This window comes from Armigeres subalbatus, chromosome 3 (assembly GCF_024139115.2).
Source record: "Armigeres subalbatus isolate Guangzhou_Male chromosome 3, GZ_Asu_2, whole genome shotgun sequence".
NCBI lineage: Eukaryota > Metazoa > Arthropoda > Insecta > Diptera > Culicidae > Armigeres > Armigeres subalbatus.
The window spans coordinates 178,616,501-178,622,500 of record NC_085141.1 but is presented as its reverse complement, the minus strand read 5'-3'; positions in this window follow the sequence as shown (position 1 = coordinate 178,622,500).

Sequence of the window (6,000 nt, the reverse complement as noted above, 5' to 3'; positions counted from 1 at the left end):
GGCAAATCCCATTGTTTTCTTATGGGATTGACCAAATAGGGACCACTAGTGCGACAACTGGTGCAAAGGACGTCAAAAATTAAGCAAAATCAATTTTTACAATTATGCTTTGCTTGTTTTGGAGGAGATCAAAGGTGTTATCGTATCACATGAATATGCTTTATCGATATGAACTTGGTCATTTGATTGGCCATTTGGCATATAAAGCACTAGTGCGACAACTGGTGCTATAGCCACTGGTACATCTAGCCTATTTGTTGAAGAGTAAAAACATTCGAGATTCTTTTAAATATGATGTCCCTATTTTTCCGCGAACAGCACTTTATTCCCGCAGCAGTAATCTCTATGTTTTTGCCTGTAGTGAGAAAATTGCTTTTTTCCTGGCTTAGCTCCAATGATGTGCCACTCTGCATGCATGCACTATGAATTATGATTGTTTCAACAGACAGATAGTCCTTCGTTCGCATCTTCGTGGCCCCCAGCATAAGGATGCCACGCATTATGACTCAGCGGGTTAGTGGCATGGTTCAATGCAAATCACACTACAAAGTTCAAATTCTGGGCAGGGCAAATACTTTGGTGTACGTATATTTCAATCACAATTCAGGGGCCTTTCGTAGCTCAGGGGTAAGAAGCACTGCTACACCCCCGGAAACAATTATAACAGCACCGCTGGTTTTACATCAATTTCTAGCGATTAGATTCAATATTTATTTCGCATCCCAACTTAAAAATGGCCTGAATTATCAATTATTGATTGTTATTTGTATGCATGGTTATTGAAAAGGCATGTTTTTGTTGGAAATAAATATATAGCCAACATTTTTATATGTGGCTCCATACAAGTGGAGTGGTTCCATCTCGATGAGCCTATGCCAAATAGAGTCTCCTCATCCACTGGACTCGATGCTGGGCCAATCGCTTCCAGTCACTATGAACGTTTACTGCCGTAATCTGAAAAAAGTGACGTTTGCGCCTAATTTCAACATGCATGTTCTCCATTTTTCTGTTAAAAAGCTCGATGAGTACTATTCGTTAACACCATTTTTGGAAAATGGTGTATACGTCACATTGTCAGATTACGGCAGTTTGGTACTCTAAGGGTCTCTTCAACTGCAAAATCTGTGATTTATGCAACTCCGCCAGATCCCGTTACCTTGTTTACCGCCGAGTATTGTCCGCTGATCTGCCCATGATCGCATATTTGTAACATTTGCATTTTGGTTGGTTTTGTAAATCGTTTGTCAATCCTCCCCACACACTCAATCATTTCCGGCTTACCAAAGATAAGCAAGATAGTAAAGCCTATTTTACTTTTGTGGGATTAGATGCAGTAAATCGAGCTTTCTGAACGATTCACAGGCTTTTTACAAAATGAACGAATATGCGAGTGTTACAAATATGCGATCATGGGCAGTGCACCTTACACTCAAATACTCCGAAAGCTCTCGGTCGGCCTCCTTAAACTTCCATGCTTCATGGCCGTATAAAGCCACCAGAAGAATCAGAGTAGTATACAGCTCAAATTTAGTTTTTGTCCGCAGACTACGGGAATTAAGCTGGTTACAAAATCCATAACAAGCCCTAATCATAGCTGTGATATGCTTTTCACCTCGCGGGTAACATCATTATTGCATGTCACTAGATTTCCAAGCTACACACATTCTTCTACAACTTTAAATTGTTCACCATCAAGGACAACTTCACTACCACCACCACTATTCGCGAAGTCGAAGCAAAATTCTTCACACAAACAATGACAGTTCTTTATGGGTTTTTACAGTAGAGCAACAGAGAAGAGGAGATGGCGGCCATGTTTCACTCAAACTCTGACAGATACCAATGGGATTTCCCATAGGAGGGAAGAGCAGAATTTGCTTCGACTTCGCGAATTGAGCCCAAGTTGATTGCTAGCGACCACGTACTTCGTTTTACTGATATTGTTCGTGAGTCCATTCCTCGCTGTCTCCCTCTTTTTTGACGTAGGACTTACGTCTTTCTTTACTATACTGGGTGTCATTTAAATTTTTGGAAATCGATAGCGTTACGCTGGAAGGGAAGATTTTGAACGTTACTAGCGCCTTTATCTTTCGATGGATTTTTAAGCTTTATATATCAATCGACCTACCGAGTGTCTACCCCTACCGTGTGCGAGTCATTACAATTTGTGACAGCAGCGCGTACTGGCGTGCTGTTTGCTCGCTCATTTTTCGTTTCGTTTCGTTCGTTCGTTCGTTTACCTACACAGTGACAGCATGCAGTCACCAGCGGTAGAACTGCCGATGGGTCTGCGAATATGCATGAAAGAAGTGGGCGCATTTTTTCTCATTCTGTGCTTGATGATGGTTGGATGCAGTGGTGTCGGTTGCGATGGATGCAATCGCCCATCGCGTCATGACATTTGTTTTGTTGTCGTTTTCCATAGCAACGAGCTTTTTTTGGATCAAGTACCCATTTCAAATTTCCTTCCATTCCTCGATCTCTCCCTATCTCGATGATCCCTTCAATATCGAGATGTGGAGAGGCGACTGTAATACTATAACAGTTCTTCCCATTCCCCAGCAAACAAAATCAACTACACTGATGAAAATAAAAATTTGATTAAAAAAATTATTTTCATTTGTTTGCAGAAGGCATTAGCAATTAAAGATGCACAATCAGCAATAGTGTTAATATCCATTTTAGATTAGAAGATTTCGCTGTATTACTTGTAAATGTTTTAAAAAAGTTCACAAAAAATAATTTCCAATAGAATATTTAAATAAACTCTATCTTATTCTTTGTTTTGCATTTTCTGAGAAATTGTATTATTAAACTTGACGTAGAGTTTGGAATCAAAACATTGAATAATTTTTCGTTGACGTATTAGCAGTACCTCCTCTATTTTAGTAGGGTTACTGCTCCTTGACTTGTTTCTTATTGTTGTGATTTTTTTCAGTAATAAACACGCATGTTAGCAAAAAGAAGCAACGAAATTGGTGCTGTATTTCTTTGTTTGGAAAACGAGACAGTTCCCCTAAAATAGCACATTTTGCCCAAGTCTGAAAATTTTATAAATAGATTTTTTTAACTTCAAATACTATCATCAATAAGAAATTTATAAATGCCCTAAATATGCTTAAGTAAAAAAGGGCTTAATAGTTAGAAACAAAACAATTCTAATTATGTATTTAATTATTAGTTTTATTTCCAGAGGTTTTTAATAAACAAATTGCTAATAATTCTACACAGCATGGAAGTTGTCGTTTCCAATATCAATACCTATAATCAAACTCCATACATGCAAAAGTAAGAAGTTAAATGTAAATACGTTACGTTTATACAAGTCCTACGTCTACTCGCGGTTATGTTGAAAACATTACTCATTGCTCGTTTTTAATCCTTTTATTTAAGGTGACTCGGGGAGGCACTAAACACAGTGTTATTTTTCCTATCTTTCGTCTCTTTCTAGCATTATCACCTCGCAACTTTAAAGCGACATATTTCGGTTTTTAGTTGTTTGATGTAACTGTAAATGTATCAGCATGTAGATTGCGAGTAAGCACGCTCCGGTGATACTTTTCCAAAATCATATTTGTTGTAGAAAAAAAGTTAAGCATTCAATGATGAAAATGATGACGATTTGATGATTGTTAGTGCTTCCCGTGTCACCTTAAGGCCTCTTAAAAGGCACAAAAGCTTCTTCCACGACACGGCGATCAATACCGATAATATCGATATCGTCCGCAACGCCCATGAGCATATGCAATCTTGAGATATTGGTACCGCTTCTATATTGAACAGAAGCGCTATATTGAACAGTAAATTCGAGACTGCATCACCCTGCATCAATGTATCGAAGGTTACAAAGAATGTCGATTTTTCATCTGCAACCCCTATACTAGATTTGTATCCGTCCAACGTTACTCCGTTTCAGTTTCCCCGGAGAACCATGTTCTAGCATAATTTGTCAATATTCATTTCATTTCACTAAATCGTACGCTTTGAAATTCTTTGAAAACAATAAAAAGGTGATGTGTCTGCAAGTTTTACTCCCGGAATTTACCAAGGACTAGGATAGATCACTACTTGGGCCATGGACCCGGTTCCCGGCTCACTGTACAGAAAACTAATGATTTATACTGTTTGGAAGCCGTAGGTTTATGATTGATAATTTTTAAAAAGTCTCCCATTTATTTTTCACAATACTCAATATTTTCAATCACTTGTTTTACTCCTAATTGATCCAATTGTAGAAAATAAAAATGTAGATTTCAAAATTACACTCTCTGATGCCACACCACTGAGCCGGAGTGATTCTTTCCACTTTTACAAAACGGTATCATTAAATAAACACCTACCTGAGAATCGTCACAAACATTGCTTCAAGCTTTTAATCACCACACCATAATGCTAAACACACGCACTTCAATCTTATCTCTAGAACATATCACTAGAACTTATATAAGCATACTAGAATACATTTGAAAATGTATTCTCAAACCGAATAAAAATTCACCTTGGCCCAAGAACTTCTAGCCGCACCGTACTGCCGAAAGGCCAGGATTATGAAAATGATCCTTCATCGTTAATAGGAAAACTGTCTAATACGTTGGCACTATCATGTTATTTATAATTCTCTCTATTTCAAAAGGTGAAAAAAATATTGTTTTTAAGTATTTGGAAGAAATTTGGATGAGTAAATATATCTTCTCAACCACATAAAAATGATTATGAATAATACCATTTCCATACCATGAGGGAAATCCCGAGTTTTAGGCAGCTTCTTTTCGCCAAAATTTAGAATATTATAATATTATAATTAAATATTATCATACAGGTGCAAAGACAAAAATCATCACGCCGGTCCACGCCACTGCCCGTTGAATTAACTTCCGTTGTTATGACGAAAACTGCTAATGAATTTCGTATCGGCTACCGGCTCTACACCTAATACCAATATTTTCTTGAAAGTGTTGAGATTTTTACATTTGATTGAATGATGTGTATTTTTCATATCCTCTAAATATTATTTATCGTGAACTTCTTGTGTTATCAAATATTAAAATGATTAAAATTAGAAAAACCGTTCAGCCGTCAACCAAAGAAAATCAAAACACAAAAAACTATCGGGTGTCGAACCGTGGATCATTTGTGCAACTTCCCTGCTTTGCCCCTGATATTCAACATATTGAACCCATAATCGTTAGCAAACGCAGATATGAGATAGTTTAGGGACTGTTCACATATTACGTATAACGAAAATCGGAAATTTCGTACACCTGCCCCCCCCCCCCCAATTGAAACAATTTTTTATGGGTGATTTAATTTATTTGTACATAAACCATAACCAGACCCCCTTCGTCCCCTACAGCGTTACGTAGTTTATGAACTACTCCTTATCATGTCAATGGAACGGAAATGAAACATTATTGTATATTTCGGAAAATGGAAAGTGACTTCAATACGACTTTAAGTAGGGGTAACGGCTCAAACCTTGGCCCATTATGCTACGGTTGAGCACATTTATCGTTATAAATCTTCATATATTCCATTTCCAACCAGAATTATTCCACCAGCCGGCTTGCTTACATTTGGTTTTGACGCCAAATAGCAAAAAACGACGATGAATGTCCGCAATATCTCATTAAAACCAGCGAAAGTCTCGAGAGAAATGTACAAAACGTCGGCATCCTTGTCCCTATCAGGTGGATAATTTTTCAGCCCACTTGGGACGAGTGATTGTTGATTTCGAACATACGAGAGATAAAGACGGGTTGCTGTTTATAGTGCCAGTCATTTTGCTTGCGTAGAATAAAGGCAGCATGCAAACAAATAGAGAAAATCAAATCATCTTATTGAGCGTGAATTCTAATTGGTTGCATGTAAAATACTACCACACTGATTGTGAGAGTGCGTTTCAGATTCCCCCAACAGCACGCTTACCAAGAACATGCTAACGAAAATACTATTATATGAATCATTTTTTCCCAAATATTTACCATATTTGCAAGTGAAGAA